Source organism: Rattus norvegicus, chromosome 9 (genome assembly GCF_021556685.1).
Source record: "Rattus norvegicus strain SHRSP/BbbUtx chromosome 9, alternate assembly SHRSP_T2T, whole genome shotgun sequence".
In the NCBI taxonomy this organism is placed as follows: Eukaryota; Metazoa; Chordata; class Mammalia; order Rodentia; family Muridae; genus Rattus; species Rattus norvegicus.
Window position 1 is genome coordinate 103,347,319 of NC_141542.1, and position 26,181 is coordinate 103,373,499.

Genomic DNA, 26,181 nt, shown 5'->3' on the forward strand with positions numbered 1-26,181 from the left:
TTACAGTGACCGCTGATGGATGGGTGGGCAGGGAAAACATCCATCTACACAGCAGGATACTCAGCCACAATAAAAAGACAACCTCCTCTCAGCAACCACACAGGTGAACCTCAAGGACTCAGTGCGAGATGAAAAAGACAGTACACACAGAGGAAGAGAAATACCTCTCAGTCACGTCTGGAAGCCAAAACAGCCTAAGTTTTAGATGTAGAGGGTGGAGGGGTATGCCAGGACCCGAGTCTGGGAGAAGGAGACACATTGCCAGGGCACAGGGTCAGTCATAAGATAGGCAACACTTGAAGGTCTAGAGGAAGGTAAAGGTGGTGATGGATGGGTTAACTGACTTGACGATGGCAGCCACGATGCCACATGTATATGGATTGAGTCATCTTGTGGTGTATCTTGAATATGTTCAGTCTTTTTTTTTTTTTTTAGATTTATTCATTTATTATATATAAGTACACTGTAGCTGTCTTCAGATACACCAGTAGAGGGCATCGGATCTCTTTACAGATGGTTGTGAGCCACCATGTGGTTGCTGGGAATTGAACTCAGGACCTCTGGAAGAGTAGTCGGGTGCTCTTAACCGCTGAGCCATCTCTCCAGCCCCGAATATGTTCAGTCTTTATTTGCAAATTAAATACCTGAAAAAATTTATAGTCATGATTTATACATCAGAATAAAAAGTAGTACAGGCACTTGGGAGGCTGAGGCAGAAGGAGAGTAGAGGGCTAGCCTGGACTACCCTGCTTCCAATAAATAAATAAATAAATAAAAATAAATAAGTTAAGGAAGAAGGGAGGAGTTTGGCTTTGGTTTTCTGTGGGTACCATATACTACAGAGCGAGAGAGAGAGCAAGAGAGAGAGAGAGAGAGAGAGAGAGAGAGAGAGAGAGAGGGAGAGAGAGAGAGAGATATCCTGGGAAAGCTCAGAGGTTCCTGTGCTGGGTAGTCACAGGATTCAAGGATCCTAGGATATTTTGTCCTTCTTGTTTCGGCACCTGTGTTCCCTGGGGGTGCGGATATACACAGCAGCACAGCTGACTGTGGCTTACGGGATTTCTTAAGCAGGAAACTGCTAGAAGACTGTATAAGAGACTTAAGGAGACCCTGGTCTAATGTGCCCTTGAAGAAAACAAGTTACCTTATCTTGTCTTTGACTTTTAGAGCAGCACTGCATAAAACCCTACAGCTCTCTCAGGGCTCCTAGAACCCATAGGTCAGTCGACTTGAGTGGTCTCTGGAACAGACAACCTGTTGCCCAAGACTTAGAAAGCACTGGACGAATGCATGTGGCTGGGAAACACAATCTTCGTTGGGGCCGGGAGGAGCCTCAGGCAAACCACGGCATCCTTGAAGACCTGCCAAGGCAGGCATCAGACCCAGACCCAGATGTTTTTGCTGCATCTCAGGAAAAGAACTGAGAGACAGACATTTCAACCACAGTAGTAACCACTTCCCACCCTAACCCCTGTGGTGGTGCCTTGCCGCTGAGCCACCCCCCACCATCTTCTGTGTTTTAATCAGCAGGTGCCACTGAAGAGTTTTGTCACTGGGATGGTTACTCTTCATTGTTAACTTAGCACAAGCTAGAGTAACTGGGAGGAAGTCTCAAAGAGGGACAGTCTGCAACCGGTTAGCCTGTGGCCATATCTGTTGGGGGATTATCGTGACTGTCCATCGATGAAGGAAGGCCCACCTCTCTGTGGCAATACCATTCCCTAGGCAGGGGGCTTCTAAATAGCATTAGAGAGAAAACAGCCGGATGAGAGCAATCAACCAAGAATCCCTGCTCTTTGTTCTTGACTATGGGTGACAGGACTGGACTGTTTGAGTGCTTGTCTTGACTTCTTTTTTTTTTTTTTTATTATTAACTTGAGTATTTTGTCTTGACTTCTTAGAGATGATGAATTATTGCCTGAGATTGTAAGCCAAGTAAAACCCTTCTCTTCTTCCATAAACTGACTTTGGCTACGGTTAAGGTACTTGTCACAGCGACAGAACTGAAACTACAAAAGCCATGTAGAGCACGGTCGCACTGTTAAGTGGTCATATCTACCCAAGCAAAACACATTCTCTTACACAGCTGGACTTTCAGGCTGAGAACACATGGCATCATGCTTTGTACATTTTTCCAAATTACAGTGTGCCGCCCCTGTTAGAGAGTAAACCTTTTGAAATATTTCTCTAACCCCATCCCTTAACCACCCCAGTCTCTTACAACCATCGGACTATCAACTTCTATGATGTCAACCCTGAAAAAAACTACATTGCACATACATGGTACTATGTTACAAAAGGGCAGTTCACACACCCATGTGTTATACATTGAGCATGGTCTCACAGGTTCCGTTCCCCTCTCCTAATCTCTGTTAGTTGCCACTGGGACAACATTTTATTTCTACTTTCATGCCGTACACACCTGCACAATTGCATGCATCCATATAAAATGCATAGAGAAAACATACAACGTCCGTCTTTCTGAAACTGACTTAATTCAGCCAGTGGTGCACGTCTTTAATCCCAGCACTTGGTAGGCAGAGGCATATGGATCTCTGTGAGTTCGAAGCCAGCCTGGTCTTCAAGGCTAGTTCCAGGATAGCCAGGGCTACACAGAGAGACCCCGATTAAAACAAAACCAAACAAAACCTCATATCTGGCTTAATTCTTTTAAGAGATGAGGTTCTATGCACCTTAGGGTTTCTACTGCTGTGATGAAACACAAAAGTAACCATTAGGAAAAATTTCAACGCACAGTTCCACAGCACTTAGGGAAGTCCGTCACTGAGGGAAGGAACTCAAACAGGGCAGGAAGCTGGAGGCAGGAGCTGAGGCAGGAGCTGATGCAGGAGCTGATGCAGGAGCTGATGCAGGGACTGCAGAGGCTGCTCACTGGCCTGTTTCTCATGGCTTGCTCAGCCTATCATTTAATACCCAGGATCACCTGCTCAGGGACGACATTGCATGCACAGAGCTGGGCCTTCCCACACAAATCACCAATCAAAGAAACAAACCACAGTTGTCTCACAGGCCAGCCTAGTGGTGATATTTTCTCAGTTGAGGTTGCCTCTTCCAAAATGACTATAGCTTTTGTTCTCTTGACAGATCATGGCTAGCACAACACCTGTGAGTACAAACAGGGGATGCCTGTCTTTCTCTGATTGGCTTACTTTGTGTGTCACGTAATATCCTTCATGTTCAACCAGTTTTGTCATGATGGCAAGGGCACCCCCCTGTTGTGTGGATAGCATTGCACTGCCTGTGCCCCCACAATGCCTTTACCGCGCTGTCTTTGGTGGGTAGGGAGGCGGTTCATAGTTTGGCTTTTGAGAATAGCAATGAAGGAAGACGATCCTTTGACATCTTAATTTCATCTCATCTGTGCGAATACCCAGACATAGGCTTTCTGCATTACATAGTGGTTCCAGCTGTTAATGCTCTTGAGGATGGGACTGAGTGGGTAACAGAAAGCAATTCCTCTAAGACACAGAGAAAGATAAGGGTGCCATTTCCCAACATATCAGCCTTAGCGCTGGAAGTCCTGACTGAAGTGATTAAGGCCTCCAGACTGAAAAGGAGGGTATTAAATTGTCCCAGTTTGCCTAGGATCTGATCTTACAGAGAGAACACCCTGAAGATACTTCTGCAAAACTGTTAGAATGAATAGATCATTTTAATAAAGTTGAAAACTGCAAAATTGACCTACACAATTCAGCAACCTATCTGTACACTTTCTAACTATCTGAAAAACAAATTAGGGGGAAAAATCCCATTTACATCTATAAAACCTTATCCTGGAATAAATTTTTTTTTTTCGGAGCTGGGGACCGAACCCAGGGCCTTGCGCTTCCTAGGTAAGCGCTCTACCACTGAGCTAAATCCCCAGCCCCCCTGGAATAAATTTAACTAAGGAGATAGACCGTCCCTGCAGTAGAAATGGTAAAACAGCGATGAGAGATACTGAATAAGACACAGATAAATGGAAAGATAACATGTGTTCGTGGATTCAAAGGATGAGTATTGTCAGAATGCATGCCACCCAACGTGGTGTGTAGGTTCTCTGCTAAAATATCATAAACAGAAAAAAAAAATATAGAACAGTACATATCCCAAATAGTCAAATCAATCTTGAGCAAAAAGAAAGAGGCGTCATACTGTCTTATTTCAAAATATACCACAAAGCAATAGTAGCCAAAACACCATGCATGGTACTGGCATAAAAAGATGTCATGGAGCCGAGAGCCTAGAATTAAATCTAGCATTACAGCGAGCTGGCTTTTGACAAAGGTGCCATGAACACATGTGGGAGGAGAGACCCTTCAGTCAGTGGAACTGGAGAAACTGGATAGCCACATGCAGTTGAGACCAAACACTGTCTCTCAGCCTATGCTGCGAATTGTCAACTAAAAGAGAATTAAAGTCCTGAATATAAGACCTGAAACTATGAAAATACTAGAAGAAAACACAGAAGAAACAAGGCGTGACTTTGGACTGGGCAAGAGGTTTTTGGTTCGGACCTTAAAAACACAGGTTACAAAAGCAAAAATACGCCCAAAGGATTTGATCCAACTGATGAGTTTCTTCCCAGCAAAGGCAGCAAATAGCAGAACGAAGGGAAAACTCACAGAAAGGAAGGGATCATTCGTCCACTGTTGTCTTAGCTGCTGTCCTGGTGCTGTGAGGAGACGCCATCACCAAGGCAACTTTTAAAAGAAAGCATTACTTAATTGTTTGCTGATCGTTTCTGACGGTTAGTCTAGAAGTACAGGGAGCATGAGGACAGGCAGGCCTGGTGCTGGGGCAGTAGCTCAGAGCTCACTTCTGACTGGCAAGTTGCAGGTTGGGGGAGGGATGGGTAGGGAGAATGGGCCTTGTATAGAATGTTGAAACCTCAAAGTCATATGTGACACATCGCCTCCAAGGCCATACCTCTTAATCCCTTAGAAACAGTCTACTGACTACATTCAAATACCTAACCATACGAGAGTCATTCAAACTACCACAGCGGGCTGGAGAGATGGCTCAGTGGTTAAGAGCACCGACTGCTCTTCCAGAGGTCCTGAGTTCAAATCCCAGCAACCACATGGTGGCTCACAACCATCTGTCATGTAATCTGATGCCCTCCTCTGCTGTGTCTGAAGACAGCTACAGTGTACTTATATATAATAAATAAATAAATTTTCAAACTACCACAGCTATCTATGTACTGCCAGAGGGTTGCTATCCCAGGATAGCAAAGGAATGTAATACAACAGGAACAACAACAGAAAGACTCACAGCCCAGTTCCTTAAAGTGTGTGCTGATTTGAATGAAATTAGCCCCATAGGTTCATATATAAGTGGTACTACTGGGAGGTGTGACTTTATCAAAGTAGGTGTGGCCTTGTTAGAGGAAGTATTTTACTGAGAGTGGACCGTGAAGTTTCAAATGCCCAAGTCAGGGCCAGTGCCTCTCCTCCTGCTGCCGGTCAATCCAGATGTAGAGCTCTCAGCTATGTCTCCAGGACCATGTCTATCTGAATGCTGCCCTGCTTCCTCCATGACGTAATGGACTAAACCTCTGAACTGTAAGCCAGTCCCAGTTAAATGCTTTCCTTTACAAGAGTTTGGCATGGTCATGATGTCTCTTCACAACAATAAAACCCTAACTAAGACAGTGGGCAAAGGACCTAAGTAGACATTTCTTAGAAGAAAACATACAAATGGCCAACTGATGTATGTTCAATGTCACCAATCACCAGGAAAGTATAGATCAAAACTACAGCCAGATGCCAACGTAACCTGGATAGTGAGGTCCTGGAAAAGACAAATGTGTAGGTAAGGACATGGAGAAAATGAACCTTGACTCCTTATGAAAAAACTCCATACAGGTTTTTTCAGCCATTATGAAAAGTCTTTATGGAGTTCCTCAAAAAGCCACATCATGCAAGTCATATGCCCACGTTTATGGCAGTATGAGTCAACACCGTGAAAGGTAGAAATACCCCAGATGCACTGACTAATAGACAAAGAGTGGTGTACCCGTATACTAGAATATTTCTCAGCCATGAAAAATGTTGATATATTCTATGTCATGAGTGATTCTTGAACAGAGTTTGTCAGGTGCAGAAAGCCATTCACAAAGGGCCACACATTTTAGATTGCATCCAGATGACACATCCGTGACAGGAAACTGGACAGAGACAGAAAGTAGGTGAGAGTTATACAATAGCCATGGAATTATCCATTCTAAATGTGTGGATTCTATGGAACCTCAATTAGGTTGTCACTTTAAAAAAAAGATACTAATAAAAGTTTAGAATATGGATTAAAAATCTGTGTGTGGGAAAAATCCATTTAAATCCACAAAATCAATCTCACCAAATGAGTTCCAAAGGAACTGAAATCTGAAAGAGCTTTTTCAAAGCATGAGGTATTTTAAAGACTCTAGAGGTCCCAAATCTTGTGGTACAAGGTACCAGGAGCAGAGTGTGGCATTGAGTGTGAAGCTCAATGAGTGTTACCACCCCTCACCTCTGCCTGGCCTCCCCCTGCATAAGCCCACTGTATGGCACTCTCTTAGGGCCTCCCGTAAACTAGGCTTGCAAAAGACTAACCCAGGAGCAATCTTAGAGGAGTCCAGCAAGGAGGGGTGGGCGGGCCTCTGTCTGCCTGGAGCAGGGTGTCTGGCCAGTGTTTGGTGGTGATTAGCTTGGGATGAAGCTTCTAGCTAAGTATGTAGAGCCGGCCTCTGTCTGAGTTAGGATTTCCATTGCTGTGAACAGACACCGTGACACTCTTATAAAGGGGGACATTTAATTGGGGCTGGCTTACTGGTTCTGATGTTCAGTCTGTTAGCATCATGGTGGGACGAAGGACAACCATCCAGGCAGGTGTGGCGCTGGAGGAGCTGAGAGTTCTACACCTTGATCCTAAGGCAACCAGGAGACTGGCTCTAGGACCTGAAAGCCTAGCCCCACAGTGACACATTTCCTCCAATAAAGACACACCCATTCTAACAAGGACACACCTCCTAATAGTGTCACACCCTGTGGGCCAAGCGTTCAAATACATGAGTCTGTGAGAGCCAGGCCTATTCAAATCACCACAACTTGTCTGTGTGTCCAGAGAGCTGCCAGTCTAAACAGAGCACGGGAGAAGGAGCAGGCCCTCAACAGGGCCAACATTTTCTTTCCTCAAAAGAATAGTTTAAGCTGGGTATATACACCTGCAATTCCAGCACTAGGAGGTAGGGGCAGGAGGATCAGGAGTTCAGGGTTATTCTGGGCTAGACGAGACCCAGGCACAAATACAAAAGAAGGAGCAGATGTGAGTCTATTTCCTCCTACAGCTGAATGATCGAACCCTCTGCCTCCCATTCCATAATGTGCAAAGCCCTGACAATCCCTCGGAATGTGACACCCAGCTTTCCCCACAACAGTAAAATAAAAACATGTATTAGCAGTGAGGGGACAGTCACAGCTCTATGCTGTCACCTCCATCAGCCTCACAAGTCCTGTAATCTTTCAGGGAGCTCCCCCTGTGACTGATGGAGAAGAAGATTTCAGACTTACCTAGCTTGAGGCAGAGTTGGCCATTGCTGTTAAAGATATTTCAGTCTAGGCTCAATTGTGAGGGTTGGGAGGATGAGAAACACCCAGAAGAAGACACCTGAGTGTGGCACAGACTCCTCAAGGGACAGTCATGGTTGGCTGTCGTGCTGTTAGCCCCAGATAACATCTGGTGGCTCTTAAACTTCATCTGCAAAGGTTGGTAGGAAATCTGGCTTCCTCTCTTCTTTTGTCTCTCATGTTAAAGATTATGGGGTGGTTCTGAGATGCTCGGACAGAGCTAGATCTGGAAAAAACTGGAATGGAGTAAGGTATGGAGAGTGCTATGTTCCCTTGGAGTCTTGTGCTGATGTTTCTAGAAAATTGCAGGCTTCCAGTTAACTGTGCTGGAATGCTGGTGGGAAGCTTCAACCGGGCTTCAGAGAGAAGGGCTCCTTTCTCTTCTCTGGTCCCTGTGATTTCCCTTATCTTTCTATCTTCCCTTGATGGGACCCTAACAGGACAACAGCGGTTCTCAACCTTCCCAAGGCTGCAACCCTTTTGTACAGCTCCTTTTGTTGTGGGGACCCCAAGCATAAAATTATTTCTGTAATCTTACTACTGTTATGAACGGTAATGTAAGTATTTGATATGCAGGACATCTGATTTATGACCCTGTCGTTTGACACCGCCCTCTCAAAGAGGTCACCCCCACTTGTTGAGAACGGCTGCCCTGGGATAGTTTGTGAATGCCCTCTTTGGCGATTGAATGAGGCACCCCACCCTCCTCTGTAAATGGTATCCTCACAGCAGGAGTAGGGCAGATGAATTTACCAAAAATGGCAGTGTTAGTTGGAGATGTGTGGGTCAACAGCTTCTGTCTGGTTTTAATTAGCCAGCCTAGCCTGTCATCTGTTGAGGACTTTTTTATTAAATTTGTGTGTGGTGGTGGTGGGGGAAATGCTTCAGCTAAGGATGAATGCCCAGCGCTTTAGTCTCTGGAGCATGTAGGGGAACCCTACGTCCTTCCCCTGTGATTAGGCTTCATATACTTCATGTACTTCTCATTTACTCCTGTGTGTTTTTAACATTAAGACAAATATCATCAAGCCGGGTGTGGTGGCGAATGCCTTTAATCCCAGCACGAGGGAGGCAGAGGCAGGAGTATCTCTGAGTTCAAGGCCAGCCTGGTTTACAAAATGGGTTTCAGGACAGCCAAGGTCACACACACACACACACACACACACACACACACACACAGTCTTGAAAAACCAAAATCAAAACCAAAACCAAAACAAAACAAACCAAAAAGAAGTCAGGGGGCTTAGCCCACTCGCTCACAGTGCCACATTAAGTGTGCAGATTTTGCCGAATGTTTACTGATAGTTGAACGAACACCCAGGAGTAACTAGACCCAGATTCCAAAGGCATTCAGGATTGCTCTTCCAGAAGCTTCCCAGCATCCCCTCCCTGCCCTCAAGGAAAAGACTGCCTACAATAGGGCCTCTATGTACTGGGGACTTTATGAGAGGTGCTTGTGAGATATGACCATGATGCCTGTGAATTGCCTGATTATACTTGGTTCTCAATCTCTCACCTTGGTGCCCTCGGAGTCCTCTGGAGACTTAACACCAGTTTTGACTCAGTGATACTGGTCTGGAGCCCTACAGTCCAAATGTCTGAGAAGTCCTCAGAGGCAGATCTTTCTTGAAAGTCTCTGTCTGGAAAAGCAGCCTGACCTTGTTACCACTGTGCCTCCATCAGGGGCAGCATGTGACCATAAAGCAGAGAGTGAGGGCTACAAGATCTTTAAAAATTAGTTTACAAAAGAACAAAAAACGCTTGGTAAAGAGAAAGGCTGAAAAACCTAAACAGAGGCCCACTAAATCCAAGACCTAGCATGGGCACAGAGGGACTCTCTTGTCTCAAGGTGGCCTGTGGCTCATTGTAATATGAAAATATGCATCTTTGGTGGAGATTCACTGTATTGTCCTAATTTATTCTTGTTGCTGTGATACTTTAACCAAAAGCAACATGGAAGAAGAAAGAGTTTATGCGACTTGTGATTCCACATCAAAGTCAAGGCAGAAACATAAGGCAGGCCTGCTTGCAATTTCATACCACATTACCTCTGTCCAAGCATCTGACTTCACAGTCAATGAATCATGACTTCACACTAGGAACCATGGGAGAAGCATTTGCTAGCTGGCCCACAAGCTACCTTATACTCATCAATTTTCTTACACAGTTCAGCACCACTTGCTTAGGGAATGATGCCACCCACAGTGGGCTGAGCCCTCCTACATCAATTAACAATCAAACTAGTTCCTCACGGGCATAGTTACAGGCAGATCTGATGTAGGCAATTCCTCAGTAAAGGCGTCCTTCCCAGATAATTAATTCTAGGTTGTATCAAGTTGGTAGTTAAAGCTCCCACGGATAGATGCTGAGGAAACATGGTATGTAAAGTTGTTATGGAGCTACACCTAATAGAGAGCATGCTCGGAGAGAAGCTTGTGTTATACAAATGAGGGGGGGAAATTGGTCCTGCGAAATGTAAGACACCTCCCTCCCCATTGTTTGTGCATTAGGACAAGTTGAGTGGTTCTACTTTGTGCTTTCTACCCTGTGGGTTATCCTTTTAAAGACAAAACAAGAAACAAAACTATATTGGCTTCTGTTATAACTGTGTTTCATTATTATTATTATTATTATTATTATTATTATTATTATTATTATTACAGGACCCAAACCTAGATTCGCACTGGAGGCGACCTCTGTACCACAATATTAACCGAATGGCATCTCTGGATCTCTGGACCAGGTGGAGACCCGACACAGAGTCCTGGTGTGACACTGGCCTTTGTGGGTAGGCTAAAAGAGTTTTAACTTTACTGTGCCCCCTTCTATGGGGCTTGGGCCTTCTGGCTTGTCACTAATCTCTCAAAAACTAGGTAGTGTGTAGAGTGCACACTCTGTAGAGTGTGCAAACCTCTGGTAGAGATTCCAGGTATAATTTGGTCAGACCATACCAGAATTCTCCAAGTTCCTGTCATACAGAAAAAAAAAAAAAACTTCCCTTTCCCTACATTGTCACCAACTTGGGTCAGAAGGTGGTGGCCAAGACAAGACCTTCTGGAAAGGAAGCACTAAGTCTCAGACCTCATAGTCTTTAAGGCTGGCTGGTTGCCGGAACTGTCCACTGAATTCCTTTGCCTCTCACTTCAACCTGGGGATGGAGACATGTGGCAGGAGCCTCCGTGAGTTCTCCCTGAGGCTCTGAGATGCTCAGGAACTTGCCTAAGATCACACAGCTGGGAAGTGGGTAAGGCAGAGTTAGAATCCAGGTCACAGCACAGAGGAGCAGCTGCCAGCCACACAGGATGGGGAGGAGACTCCTGCAGTTGAGGACGTTTAGTTGCTTTTACCAGAGAGCAGATGTCAGAGGCAGAGACCTAGGACAAGACCATGAGGCTACTGAGTCTTCTCTGCTTAGTACTCCTCCTCCCATACTGTGCAGCCCTCCACACAGGGAGCCCTGGGCAATCTAGGGGTAGGAGCACAAAGCAGGTCCCCTCAGTGTGTCTGTGGATGCCCCCCGTTGGGGTCAATCTGAGACCAGTGGGAAAATTCCACCACCAACCTCTGAGCACAGAAAGACCCCTCCCTTCCAGTAGGAGTAGAGTTAGTTTAGTTCCTGAAACAGCTACAAGCCAAACTGTCAAACAAAGCTACCTGTGACTCCCAACCAACCTCCCCTTGACTTCCAACCATTCCCCCCTGGAAAGTCCAGAACGGTCCACTGACCACGAGTCAGTTTGAAGGTCACTTCGCCCCATCAATAGTACCCTGCCTGGTTACCATTGTTTGAATTCTGCCCCAATTGTTTGCAAGGTATAGAACTCCCTGTCAGAGTCTGCTCAGGGTCACCCCACTTCAAGGGGGAGATGACCCTGAGATATCAGAATTACATTCCTCTTGCTTTTGCATTGATCACTGCCTCCGTGGGTCTCATTCAAGAGGCCCTAGAAGAGGTTCAATTTGGACCTCACAATACAAGGTTCAGCATGGGTCCCTCACTGTGAGACTGGCCTGTCCCTCTCTTTCAGGCTCCAGCAGTGAGAGATTTCCCTGGCTTCCCCATCATCCTAAATATGAGCATGCCCTCCTCTGGCTTCTTTTTCCTTCTGCCCGTGCAGTGATAGCTCAAGGATTAAGAAAGATCATGGCACCTCTTTCACTGCACGGGCAAGGCTTAAACAAATCTTACCAGCTAAACGGATGGTCCACTTATGTAAATTACTTTTATTTCTCTGTGTGGAAAGAGTTGAAGATTGTGAAATATAGATATATAATGGGCAAAGGTTGTTTGAAGAAATAAATCAAGGGATTGGAGGCTTTCCATTTGTACCACAGTAAAATGTATTCTGTCTCAGCACTGGCTGATGGCTGGCCTGAGAGGCAGTCCCCTGTGGACATGCTGAAGGCAGAAGCCCTTCTCAGCTGAAGGCATAAGGGAAGGAAAGAACTCAGCCTTCTCCCTAGTTGTGTTTCTTTGGTTTATTCACTGTTAATTTTTGAGATAAGGTCTTTCACTGTAACCCAAGGTTGTTTAGAACTCTCTGGATTGCCCAAGCTCACCTCAAATCAGGGCAACCCTTCCTCACACTGAGACAAAGGCATAAACTAGCATTCCAATTTGCCTATTTTTTTTCTGTTCTTTCTTTTTGTTTTTTTTTGTTTGTTTGTTTTGTTTTTGTTTGTTTTGTTTTTGTTTTTTTGTTTTGTTTTTCAAGACAGGGTTTCTCTGTCCTGGAACTCACTTTGTAGATTAAGCTGTCTTGGAAGCTGTGCGTTTAGCTGGATGTGATGGCTCAAGTCTTTAATCCTAGCACTCAAGAGACAGAGGCATACAGATCTCTGATTTTGAGGCCAGCCTGGTCCACATAGCTAGTTCTAGTCCAGCTAGAATTACCTCAGATCCTGCCAAAACAAAACAAAACAACAATAAAAAAAGGAAAGAAAAAAAAAAGAAAGGAAGGAAGGAAGGAGGAAAGGAAGAAAGAGAGAGAGAAAGAAAGAAAGAAAGAAGGAAGGAAGGAAGGAAGGGAGGGAGGGAGGGAGAAAGGGAGGGTGGGATTAATGGAAGGAGTGATCTGGGTACAAGAAGGAGGCCTAAGGAGCAGCTACCTCAGGCCACAGCCTTGGCAAGTGCTGCACCTACCTGAGGGCACGGCTGGCTGTCCCTGACAGAGAGAGGAGGGCTGAGCTTGTAAAGTGCAGAGGAGACCACGGGGACTTCCCATGGCCACACAGGGAAGTGATGGAGAACCACCAGGTCTTTAGGCAGTCTGAGAGTGGCAGGCTGCTTATCTGAGTAGCTGTGACTCATCCATCGGGAATTCCATAGGACTCAGAGAGGCCTGACAATATCAGGGTTAATATTGGTGTCCGTCTGCCAGGACTGCCACAAAAAAACCATACAGGACCCAGTGGCTTAGCAGAAGAGTGTAGCTTCCTAGCCCTGAGGGCGGAAAGCCTGAAGTCAGGGGGCCAGCATGGTGGGACGCTAGTGAGCCCTTGCCCATGGCTTGCAGATGTCCCCTCTTGTTCATCACGTGACCTTCCCTCGGTGTGTGGTGGTGGTATAGGGGCTTTTCCCTATTTTTTTTTTTTTTTTTTTTAGAGGGATGTTGTTCTCAGCATGGACACTACCATGAAAGTAAATGGCTGACATTCAGGAATGTGAGCAGAAGAGGAAAACTCACCACAGCCACACGGAAGGGCTTTTCAAAGTAGAGTCAGGAGGTTGTCCTTAGGCAGGGACTCACAAATCAGAGCTCTGGCCCCTCCCCCTGTGACCCAGCATGTGGCACACCCATGCTGGATAAAGGCACTCGGCTTTACCCAAGGCTTGGCATGCAGACCCAGAACTTGTGGGACTGGCTCTGTGGGCATGTCCGGTCTGCTGATGCCTTTTCTATGTCTTCTTTGGTCAAGCAACCTCTGTTCCTCCTCAGAATCCAAACTCTACTTTCCCTGATGTTCTTGTGCCTGTGTCTCTGAATTATAATTCATACTTTTAAAAAAAGTATTTGGGGCTGGAGAGATGGCTCAGCGGTTAAGAGCAGTGACTGCTCTTCCAGAGGTCCTGAGTTCAAATCCCAGCAACCACATGGTGGCTCACAACCATCTGTAATGAGATCTGATGCCCTCTTCTGGTGTGTCTGAAGACAACTACAGTGTACTTATATATAATAAATAAATTTTAAAAAAATTTTTTAAAAAAATAAAAAAAGTATTTGTATCCCCCAAAGTCACAATTCCTGACTCACAATTCCTAAAGCCACAATAAACTCCCCCTTTCTTAATGGTGAGAGATGTTTTAGTCAGGATTCTCTAGAGGAACGGAAACAAGGGGAAGGATTTGTAATATATATATCTATATCTGTATAATTGTATATATACAAATATATATATTCATATTCAGAAGTTAATAAGTGAACTTTAAAATAGCAGTGCTGGTCAAATCACACCTGAGATGCTGAGAACCCCGTGCTTGGTCCTTGAGGCCAGGCACCTCCATCTATTGGTGTAGTCCCAGAACACCTGTCTCTCACCTTAGGGACAAGGATTGATAGTCACTCAGTGTGAGAGGTGGAGTGCCTCAGTAGTCTGGCACACTTCCTTTCTTCAGCAAGTACCCTTTGCTCCAGCAGTGATCATGTTAAACCTCTCAGAGCATCCAGCCTCTCCCTGTCTCACTGGTTGCATCTCAAAGACCTCTAAGAAAGCCAGAAACTGGAGGAGGGGGAGGAGGGGGAGGAGGAGGGGGGGTGAAGAGGAGGAGGAGGAGGAGAAGGAGGAGGAGGAGGAGAAGGTGGTGAGGGGGGGTTCCAGCCTCTCATTTTTGAATCCTGCCTCACCTCTGTTGCTTCCTCTTTCCCTCCCCAGCCTGCTTGCCTCAATTCCTGGGAGAATCTTCTGTTCTGACCCCTGTCCACCCGCCTCTTTTCTTTTTTTCCTGGAATCTTCACATCTGTGCATTCCTTTGGAACAGGCTGCAAACTCTCTGGAGCCTGCACCCTCCAGCCCTGTCCAGCCCTGACCAGTCCTTCCCAACTTGTCAGCCTTGACTGAGGGCTGATGTGAGCAGGAAGTACTTAGGACAGCCTTAGGACAACCCTCCAGGCACCAGGACCTTCTTGTACAGACACTGGGAAGAAAGCTCTTCAGGGCTAATAGACAGAAAACCACTATATCCTGGGGACCCAGAAAATGTCCACACTGAGACCGTCATAATAAAACACATTGTGCCATGCTCCTGCTGACAGCCGAGATGTGGGTGTACTTGTGGGCAGGAGGGTGCAGGTATGTGTATGACGTACCGTCCAGAGACAACCTCAGATGTTGCTCCTCAGGCCCTTGACTTCTGAGACATGGAATTACAAGCCCATGACACAACAAGCTTTTTTTTTTTTAAATGTAGGTTCTGGGAAATGAACACAGGTCCTTACACTTACACAACAAGCACTTTATTGACTATGTCTGGGCTCTTCCCTTCCTACCATACGCTTTTCTGGTTTTTGTCATAGTTTTGGTTTGCTGTTTGTTTGTATGAGATAGGATCTTGCTACATAGTCCTAACTGGCCTGGAATGTGCTGCATAGCCCAGGCTGGCCCTTGACTTGTAGGGATCTCTCTGCCTCTGCCTGACCTCCTGACCCTGCCCTAACTCCCACCTCTGCCTGGAATTACAGGTTCGAGCCACTACATTCAGCCTCCATATTGACAACTTTAAAATTGCCCTGTTTTTAGGCCCTGCTAGTCCTTCTGCCTCCTCTCCATTCACCCTCACCTTTTCTTCTCTTAGCTGTGCTGCCAAAGGGATTCCAAGGCTGAGCACAGCCCCTTCCCTGGAATCAAATTTTATTGAGTACTTACTTCATGCTGGTTGTGGGAAGTCAGTTCCCATCTGCGACTGTCTGAAGTGCCACCAACATGGTACGGAGGCCCCAGATAAGGACTGCTGCTCTGTGCTCAACCCTACCTTGAAACACTAACTGCTCCCGACCCAAGGCTGTTACTGCCTTGTTCCTTCCATGGTGTCTCTCCAACCTAGAGGGTTGTCTCCAAACCTCTATCCTCCCTCTTACACAAGTATCTTGAGTACTTTCTAAGCTGACAGGGTCTATTGGGAAATGATGCAGGCTCAGAGCTGTAGTAGGCCCATGACCTATCACCAAGGCAGCCAAAGGTTGCCTCGTTCACTCAGGCCACTGTGACAGTTTGTGACACCTGGTCCTCTCCTTGATCCATCATTCACTGGGGGGTCTGGGAAGGGCTCCCTCAGCTTCTGTCATTTCAAGATGAGGGAGCAGAGCCTGTACCAACCTACACCAGCCTATCAACGTAAGGACACCCACAGCCTTATTTCTGGGGTCCCCCAAGTGTCTGTCTGGTTGCAGACTTCTTTCCCTTCTTCTCTATTAGCAGAGCTGGGGTGCATAGACCACCTCTTTGCCAAGACAGACATTACTATGGGGCCATTACAATGGGGCCTTGCTGTCCAGAACAGATCCTTTGGGCTTCAGCATAGAACAGAGACACCTTGTGCTTGGATCCCATTTATTTGCCATTCGGACGCCCGGCCAGGAAGCCAGCAGCAGTGGGCCTGCTGGAGCCTCACACTCAGCTTTCTCATGCTCTCCCAGGGATGCCGACTCCATCAGCTGACTTGAAGCATCAACCCTCTCTCTTCAGTTCCTCCGTCTTACTCTCTTAGCGGCTCTGGGACTCCTAATGCCTGGTTTTGCTCTCATGGCAACTCCTCAGATGTCTCCCTTCTGTGAGACAGAGTAATTGGGAAGTATTTGTGGGGCTGTCCCTGCATCCCAAAAGCATGCGTGTATATCTCCAGCAGAAGCAGCCACACCCCAAACCCATCCTTCTGGGTACTCAGAAGGTGAGGACCTCCCGACTGCATATCTGCCCTCTCGAGCTTGCTGTTTATGAGGTTTCTGTGGTGATTAAACTGAAGAGGGCCACATTCTCAGGCCTCCCAGTGTCTAGGACTGTGGTAGAGATGCTCGAGGCAGGTTCTGATGCAGGGAAGGCAGGTCTTGCCTATTGAAAAGGTGAACTTTTTTTTTTCTCAAAGTATATCAGGAGAACAGCAGCCAATGTTCTATTCATGTCAAGTGCTTAATAAATGGCATCTCACTGAGGGTTCAGAATGCCCAAAGTCAGGCAAGCCTAGGGAATAGCTTAGCAACTGGGGACTCCTCTTGGTTTGGGCTATGTACCAATATCTCTGCTAATAATACACTTAGCAGTCAGCACTGTCATTTCCTACAGGCACATGCATACATACCACTCTCTGAGCAATGCTCCTGGCAGCCTGACACCAACATAGGACTCCTACTTGCACCGAGATGTACCACTCTCTGAACAGTAGAGTTTTTCCTCCCCATAACAACTATCAAACTCAGATCCCATTCAACAGGGCTCTAGTTATGTATCGAGGCAAGAGTAGGGAGTATATTCCGGCCTAGACTAGTTTGGGGTCTATGTGCAATAGGGAGAACTTTGTCCTTCTTTTAGGAAGAATTCCCTGTTTACCATCCTATGCTTATGTATAATTGGGCATGCATGTGATTAGAGTCAGATGAATTATGGGAAAGGGTATGCACTGTGAGCAGAGATTTACATAATCCACACCTGCCAGTCAAAACGGAGAAACACCTGTGCTATACACCGTAGTAACCGAACTCCTCCATCTCTTGAACTTCATCAAAGGAATCCCCAAACGAGGGCTTTTGAGTACTCTTCCGCTCTTGAGGCCCACTGTCAGTTTTGATAATGTATTCAAACTGTACTGTTCTTTGTTTTGAATACATTTTTCTTGTTTTGAAAATCTTGTGTGCCTGCAATTCATCCTTTAAAAACACATTGAAACCTTGGAAGCACCTGGCCCAGATCCCAACCCCAATGACAATTCCATATAGTCGCCAAAACCATCTTTGTTCTGCTTTAGAAAGGGACATGAGCACTCAGATGTTAACTGACTCATGCAAGGAAGTGAGAGGGGCCGATGTTCAAATCAAGGCTACCGGACTGAGGCCAGTGTAGCTCAGAGCCCAACTTCTCACCTGTTTCTTGCCATCTTGAGTTTAAAACTAACAGCCACCAGGAACACAGCCTTTCAGAAGGCTGGAGAGGACCCGAGATGCATCTCGGTTGGTAGAATGCTTGCCTGGTATTCACGAAGCTCTGAGTTCTGAGTTTAATCCCCAGTGGTGTATAAAGCAGATGGGGTAGGTGATACAGTTCTGTGATCCCAGCCCTCCAGAGGTGGAAGCAGGGGGATCGGAAGTTCAAGGTCATTCTCTTATATATATCCCGTTCAAGGCCAGCCCGGGATACATGAGACCTTGTCTCCAAAAAGAAAGTAAGATAGGGGCTGGAGAGATGGCTCAGTGGTTAAGAGCACTGACTGCTCTTCCAAAGGTCCTGAGTTCAAATCCCAGCAACCACATGGTGGCTCACAACCATCTGTAATGGGATCTGATGCCCTCTTCTGGTGTGTCTGAAGACAGCTACAATGTACTTATACATAATAAATTTTTAAAAAAAAAGAAAATAAGATAGTAGTGAATTAGAAAAGGACAGAGATAAGGACAGAGATAGGTACTAAACCCTAGACTTACAAGAGGTTGGCTTGAGCACCCATAGCTGGTGCCTGCCAGGCAACCCAGTGTTCAATTCCAGCTCTAGCTGGTTATGGGGCTCCAGCAGGCACAGATCAGGGCGACAAATGCCACAAATTGTCACCTCAAGAAGGCCTGGAACAACAAGGCCTCACTCTGCAGGACAACCAATTCTGCTGTTTATCTTGCAAGATCTTGGCCAACCTCCCGCACCTCTTCGTTTTGTCAATTTCTATGACAATGCCTCCAACAAACACATGTCAGCCATGTTTCCCCCAAAGACAGCCAGACAGATCTGATTTCCTTTCCTGTGAGCTTCAACACAGCTTCATTGGAACCCTACACTAGAAAGTCTTCATTTCTTGAGCTCGGCTAGTAGCCTAGGGTGACCGCCTGCAAGAGATGTTGCTTTCGACTCACAACCTATTGAAAAGAGGCCAGAAATACATGGGGGAGCTGCAGGCAGCAATGCTGATCATTTCCGACAACTGGAAAGACCTGTCCCAAGGCCAGATACCCTTTTAAAATAAAAAAAATTCCAAGAATCACCAGTAAGAATCAAAGGTAGCTCCCTAAAAAGGAACTCTGCAGAAACAAGGCTTCTTCTGTCCAATGTCCTAGTGTCTGTCCAGGAAAGTTTCGTTTGAAACATGGCCTTATACATGCTCACACATCCCCTGACTTCCAACTAAAGAATATCCAGGATGATATAAGATCCTGTACCCAAGGTTTTTAAAACTGGAAATAGTTGAGAGACTGTCTTAGTTAGGGTTTTACGGCTGTGAATAGACACCATGACCAAGGCAAGTCTTATAAAGGACAGAGAGTCTCCAAATCGAGTCATTTGGAGAGTGCCTGGAAAGGGACAAGAGAGACTTGAGAACTCTGAGTAAGGGAACAGAGAGGGGAAGGAAGGAAGGCCACATTGAGTGTAAGGACCCTTATCCCCAGTCCCATCTGAATTAGAGGCAGTCACCAGCAGCTGACAGCCTAGGGGAACTCAGTCTCATATCCAAAGTCATCTCCCTTCAGAGTTTCAACCTGTCATGATAGAGAGCCTCAGGTGTGCCTCCCTGGCTCAAACAGGAAAGATCCTTAGCATTGGGAGATCTCCCAAGCTCCCACCCTCAGCTCAGGTCCCCAGCTACACCTTCCTCTTTTACTGTTGTCCAGATAAATAGACTAAGGAATCCGACTCCCTTCCGATGCTAAGTTACACCCCTACATCCAAACAGATCCCTACTTCTCTGTCCAGAGACATCCTCATTAGATAATGAACCAGCAAATCATTTTGGGGCTCTTTAAAAATCTAGATGGTGAGTATTTCAAGATATAGCCTATGGTTGATACCATGACTGATGCATGCGGTTCCTACCAAAGAGAGGAAAGTGATAAAGGCACAGTCAACCTGCTTGTCTACAGCTGAGGGGTGTGTCTCCTGGGAGGACATTGTGTGCATGTACAGAGCCCCCTCCCTAAGTCCATGAGTCCCATGGATAGAAGCACCTCTTCATTTTCCCCTTACCTCAGCAATCCTACTCACCAAGCATTCTTCACATAGGCTTCTGCTTCCCCCAGGAACTTCCTATTCCATTCATCAAGACCCCAACCCCTCATCCCTAGGAACTTGAAGCATTTAGCTAGAGTGGGTATGGGAAGTTACCTTATTTCCAAGTGCACACAGCCAACCCATCAGCCATTTCCCCAACAGAAGCTCACCATGGGACATTCTTGAAAAGACCTCTTGTCAACGTTCAAACTCATTGTGGTGTCCCTGGCAGCAGGGCCACAGGGATTGTTGCTACCCTTAGGAAACAAGACTGCCCATGGTCTGACCTCTCCCAGAATGACCAAAGCCAAGAACAGGGGAAAATTCATCCTGGGTCTTGGGCTGCCTTGCATAGACCCTTTCTCCTGGAGCCATGGCTAGGGACCCTAAAGAGACACCCTCAGTTGGCTTGGCCCAAACCTCTTCCAGTCTTGTGATGCAGTAGCTATGGCTGGAGTGGTCACATCAATTGTTCTGCTCAGGGAGAGGCTTCTAGTTGGCCTTTGGGTTGGGGCACAGAACTGTTTCATCTCCTCTACCAGCCTGATGGTCACTGTCACTTCACCTATGTCCCTAGCCCACCACCTCCAAGCCTCACAAGTCCAGGTATTCAGCAATTCCTGATAATACACACACACACACACACACACACACACACACACACACACACACCAAGGTCTCAAGGTCTCATTTAATAACCCGGGCTGGCCTTGAATCTTTTATCTCGGCCTCCTCAGTGTTTAGACTACACACACCACACACCACCTCTCCCTGCTGGAGTAAATTCCTTTCTGGTAGGAGAGGGAATGTCAGATACAGAGCTGGCAGGCTCACTCTCTTCTTGGGACAAAGAGTGGCTCCTGTGTCTGGTGGAACCATTAAGGCTGAGTAGCCGTATCTGGCCACTTTGGGATTCTTGGACTGTCACAAGTTTTGACTGGGTGGTTTGCCCACTTGTGTGAGCTTGGAGAGCTGAGGCCAGAACCTCCACGGACAAAGTAAAGTTTGAGATCCACTGCCTTTCCTATGAGGACCCCTTTCCTATCCGGGCCACCATATCCATGAAACTCTGTGGTTGGTCAAAGAGTGGCCTGAAAGTGTGGTCAAGGAAGATGGCCTATTGTCCATTTTTATGGCCCAAGATGCTGGAGTCTCCAAGGAGACTCTGGCTTCTTTTTGAGGCTAAGTAACACCAAATGTGGACCAGGATGAAGAAAGGAAGAGGGGAAGGAAACATGGCAGGGGACCCAACCAGAGCCTTAATGTCTCTCTGCATTAAGACAACCATTTCTCTCAAAGCAACAAGACGTTGGTCACTAGCTGAGACAGCAGAGTAGCCAAAACTACAGGAATCCCAAGTCCAGCTCCCTGAAGCTGATGGCTTTGTGAATATTACAAATATTGGTCAAGACAGGAAATAGGAACCTTCTATTGCCATATCTAAGCTGAGTTTCCCCAACCAAGTCACATCATACTTCTGATTTTATGTCCGCCAAGTACACAAATCTGGAGGATTCTGGGTAGGATCTTTTGTCCTGAAACGGTTCCTGAGCAGGGCAACAGCACAGAGGCTGTTACTCCATAGCTGTGATGTCTCCTCCCACTAGAGCACTTCGTAACCCTGAGATTTAAGCCAATGACACACAGAAATCACAGCACTTCACAGGCTACATATACATTTACAACCAGGGAGTGCCCTGTTCTAGGAGGGCTCTGCAGTTAGTTTAACATGGTGCTTCTGCCTCTCTGAGATTCTTCATCAGTTTTTGGCAAGAGGTCCTGCATGTTCCCATTGCACAGCGCCCTGTGACTTATTGACACCTGTCCTATGTACTACAGTGCCTCCCTAGTCCCCCACGGCTGGGGATAGAAGAGCTGGAAGGAATCCACCCTGCTTCATGCTTCACAGATGTTGAAACACACCAGGCAGGGAAAGTCACAAAGCCAAGATGGGCCAGGAGCTCACAGGTATAGCCAGGACCTCATAGGTACAGCTGGAATCTTGCAAGAGTAGCCGGGTTCTCCCTCCCATTAGTTCTTTCTCTCTCACTCTTTTTTTTCCCTTTTTTTCTTTTTTTCCGGAGCTGGGGACCAAACCCAGGGCCTTGCGCTTGCTAGGCAAGCGCTCTACCACTGAGCTAAATCCCCAACCCATTAGTTCTTTCTCAATCAGTGCTCACAGCGCTCTGTACTTACCCAGTAGTGACCTCTACTCTACGTCTTTCTTGATCTCATTTCATTAAAAAAAATACACATATATTTTGCTCACCTTCCAGCCAGAGGTTCCTGGGTGTTGGGCCCCCGCATGTGTGCTTCAGTGTCTTCCTTTCCCATGCACCATCCTGTCCAGGCACCTCAGTGAAGGTCCATGTGTCCCCACATAACTGCACAAGCTCCTGACCTGGCCCTGAGAACTACAGTTTGGAAAAGCTTCCCTGGGAAACATTCCTGACCTTCAGACCTGCCTCGGCTATAGCTGGCCCCATTCCTGGGACAGGCACTTCCTTCCTGGGTGTTTACCTTGCTGAGTGCACTGAGCCCAGGCGGGGAGGCAGCCACACACCTTCCTAGAAGCCAGGCAAGAGGGGAGGTGCCACTGAGGTGCAGGTTGACATGACCAGAACAGTTCCTGGCTACAAGGTAATATTGAAAGTTGACCAAAAATGGACTCCTGCCCCTGGGTCTGAGATTGGGTAGGTAAGTGTTTATGGTCATCCAGGGTTCTGGTCACTTTTGTGTGAGTGTGTGTACATGTGTGTTTGTGTGCACAAGTCAGAGGTGAATGCCAGGTCTCTCTCTCCTTGCTCTCTGCCATATTTTTTTCCTTATTGAACCCAGAACTCACTAATTGGCCAGGTTGCCTTATCGGCCATCCTCCGAATCTTACCTGCACTCTCCTGTCTCAGCCTTTCCTTGTAGGGATTAAAGAAACACACTGCCAGCCCACAGCCCATTTTTCTTTCTTTCTTTCTTTCGTTCTTTGTGTGTGTGTGTGTGTGTGTGTGTGTGTGTGTGTGTATGTGTGTGTGAGACAGTTGTGAATCTTCTCAAGTTCTAGTGCATATATGACAAGCACTTTGGCAACTAAGCCAGCACCTCTAATCACTTTTTGGGATGGCCATCAGGGCTCAGCTTGACATCTCAGACAGGGGACACCAGCTGCTCTGTGCCAGAGGTCTTAATCAGTTGTGACTATTACTATGAGTTATGACTAGTGACAGCTCCCTTCTGCCTGGTGTTTACTGTGTGGCTGGCACTGAACTAAGCATGTTGCATAACCTCTCTGTGCAGCCCTGAGCTCTCACTACAAGTTGAGAATCAGGTCCATTTTAAAGACACATACGCGTATAGACAGACATCCATTAGCCCATCAGCTTGCCCAAGCCACATAAGGTAGTAAGCTGCTCCAGGGTTTAAACCCAGACCAGTGGGTACCAAAACCTTGGCTCTTAACCCATTGCTTTCATTCATCAATGTTAAGAGCTACACTGACCGTATTTATGTAAGTCTCATAAGAGCTATTGTCTTTGTGACCAACCGTTGGTAATAAATTAACCCAACTTGTACTGCCAAGAAGCAGGGCACACTTGTAATCTGGGTTTCTGTGGGTCAGGACTCTGGGCTGGGCTTGGCAGTATTCTCTGTTCAGGGATTCTCACTGGCTAGAGGCAAGGTGGCTGAGGGCCAGGCCTCCTCTATACAAGGCTATGTGGGGAGGGCTCCTCTTCCAGGCCTCATGGGGTTGTTGGCAGGTCTGTGTTCCTCCTTGGGGGGTTGCTGGACTGAGGGCCTAGTTTCCTGCTGGATATGGCTGGGTGCCCTGCTCTGTTTTGTTTGTTTGCCTCTCTGCCATGACACCTAGCTGCATTGAGACTGCCGAAGATTTAGGAAGATCTCTCTCTTTATCCCTTCCCCCGCCTCTCTGTGCTCACACACACTCTCTCTTTGCCTCTCTGTGCCTGTCCCTCTTCAAGGACACGTGTGCATGCATGTGTGATGTGAGCATGCTCAACTCTGATAGTCCAAAGTTGACATCAGGTGTCTTCTTTGATGAGTCTCCACTTTATTTATCAAGGCAGGGTCCGTCCTTAGACCTGGAACTAGTCAATTACAGCTAATCTAGCTGGCCTACCTTGAGGAATCATCCTTCTCTGCCCCGAGTGCTGGGCACACCCATGCCCACCTAGCCTTTGTGTTCTGGGGACCTAAATCCTGTCCTCACATTTGCATGCCGAACACTTTCCTCAGCTGAGCCAGCTCCCAGCTCCATAGACTTTTGTGATTTCCTGGGAAGCTGGGAGGGGGGAATGACATTAAGTGACACCCCATCACTTTGCCATGCTCTGCCTGTTAGAGAGCAACCATTAGGTACAGCCCATATATCACAGTAGGGCACGGATGCAGGAAGTGGGCATCATTGAATCTCAGATGTCTGCCTAGTATGACATCGATTGCCACAAATGTTGGTTCTGGTTTTCGCCACTGAAAGCCAGATGGAAGTAATCCACCCATCCCTGCTCTTTTAAAAATAAACATATATATTCTTACTAACTTACAAATCAAATGTTACACAGCCAGATTAATTTGGTCATTCAAACACTTTGCCCAGTCCCAAACACTCTCTCTCTCTCTCTCTCTCTCTCTCTCTCTCTCTCTCCATATTTATATATATATATATATATATATATGCGCATGTGTGTATACATATATACATATATAGAGAGATGTGTGTATATATATATATCTGTATGTATATATATATATTCACATAGATTAGGTATAGACACAGATGTATCAGCGATTTTATTCATTTAGAATGGCCATAGGGCTTTACTTAGAAGCTAACTTTCACTATCAAATGCATTTTTATTCACTAATTCATCAATACACACTCACATCAAAAACAAACAAACAAGAAATCAATAACTCTGACCTGGCTAGCCCACTCTTGGGCATATGCCCCCAAACTCCAGAGCCTACTTCACAGACATTCGCACATCCATGTTTATTACTATTTAATGCAAGGAAGTGTCCGCCAGCGGAGGGAGAGAAGATGAGAACATGGGTACCTACACGAGATGGAATATTATTGGGTATGAAGAGAAATGAAATTTTTAGGGAAGTGAATGAACGTAGAGAGTACAATGTTCAGTGAGGAGACCTAGACTCAGAGAGAAGAAAAGACTGCGTGTTCTCCCTCATCTGTGGGTCCTAGCACATAACGCACACGTGTGTGTATGCAAACAGGTGTAAGTTCGTGAATTAACTTATCTAAGAATCTCCATTGTCTTATGATAAGGAAGCCAGATATACAGACAGATGTTTGATAGTTTACCTAAGGTCACATACATTCTCGCGATCACACAGAAATGCTGGTTATGAAATTCTGTAATAAAGACATATTTCTGCTCAAAAGCAAGCTCAGCCTCCAAGTGCCACAAATGAATAGCTAACCATAGTTGGTGAACCATTCTATGTAATCTCTGTTGTGCTTATTTTATATATTTAATTTAAAGGTTTGTTTATGTGTCTCTTTGTGTGTGTTACGTCCATGTGGGTGTCTTTGAAGGTCAGACGAGTGTGTTTGATCCCCTGGATCTGTAGCCTTAGGTGGTTGTGAGTCACCGATGCAGGTGTTGGGAACTGAACCAGGTCTTCTGCAAGAGCAGTAAATACTCTTAACCCTTGAGCCATCTTTCTAGATACCCACCTCTCTCTGTCTCTGTCTGTCTCTTTGTCTCTGTCTCTCTCCTTCCCTGTCGCCCTCCCTCTCTTTCAAATCCGCATATATGCATGATGTGTATGTATATGTGTGAGAGCACGTTCATGTGTAAATATGGGCTTTGGAGTGCCGTGGCATGTGAGTGGAGGTCAGAGGACAACCTTGAGTGTCAGGCCTCACCTTCCCTGTTGTTTGGGTCTCTTGGTGTTCACCAGTGCATAAGTCAGGCTAGCTGGCCTTCAAGCTTCCAGAGATTCTCTGTCTCTGCTTCCTATCCCACCATAGGAGTGCTGGGATTTCAGATGCATGCTGCTGTGACCAGCTTTACATAGGCTCTGGGGGTCTGAACTCAGGTCCTCACATTTCCACAGTCAGTGTCTTGCTCACTGAGCCACCTTCCTTTTATTTGCTTTAAATAAATGCCTGTGAGAACACAAGCATCTCATCCTTGTGGGATGCAACAGGAAGCTTGCAAAGGACTTACAGGACAGAAGTTAAAAGATGTCCCAGGCTGTGGCGAGGAATTAGCATTACCTACGGGAAATAGAAGCGTAGACTGGAGCCACATACGGGGTCTAACTCTTAGCTACCCATGATAATCAGAAATTCCAACATGGAAACTGAGAAAGGTATTTGAGAGTCTCGGAAGCCTTAAAAAAAGGAAGAGGCAAC

At 46.3% G+C, this 26,181-nt stretch overlaps 2 protein-coding genes across 10 annotated transcripts in view; one reads left to right on the forward strand and one right to left on the reverse strand.

Annotated features, from left to right (window-relative positions):
* Ngef (neuronal guanine nucleotide exchange factor) overlaps positions 1-22,332 on the reverse strand; it is a 97,796-nt gene extending 75,464 nt beyond the window's left edge. The window contains exon 1 of the mRNA XM_087564718.1: positions 22,057-22,332. The gene's annotated coding sequence lies outside the window, so the exon portion shown is untranslated. The remainder of the gene's footprint in view (positions 1-22,056) is intronic.
* Neu2 (neuraminidase 2) overlaps positions 1-26,181 on the forward strand; it is an 88,564-nt gene that overhangs the window by 43,448 nt on the left and 18,935 nt on the right. For 4 of the 9 annotated variants that reach the window (XM_087564975.1, XM_087564974.1, XM_087564973.1 and 1 more), the window contains exon 2: positions 10,274-10,398. The exons of 1 other annotated variant lie outside the window; for it this stretch is intronic. The gene's annotated coding sequence lies outside the window, so the exon portion shown is untranslated. Of the gene's footprint in view, positions 1-10,273; positions 10,399-22,312; positions 22,485-26,181 lie in introns of those variants that run through there. 4 more of the 9 variants (XM_087564980.1, XM_087564985.1, XM_087564984.1 and 1 more) reach the window with 4 other exon arrangements.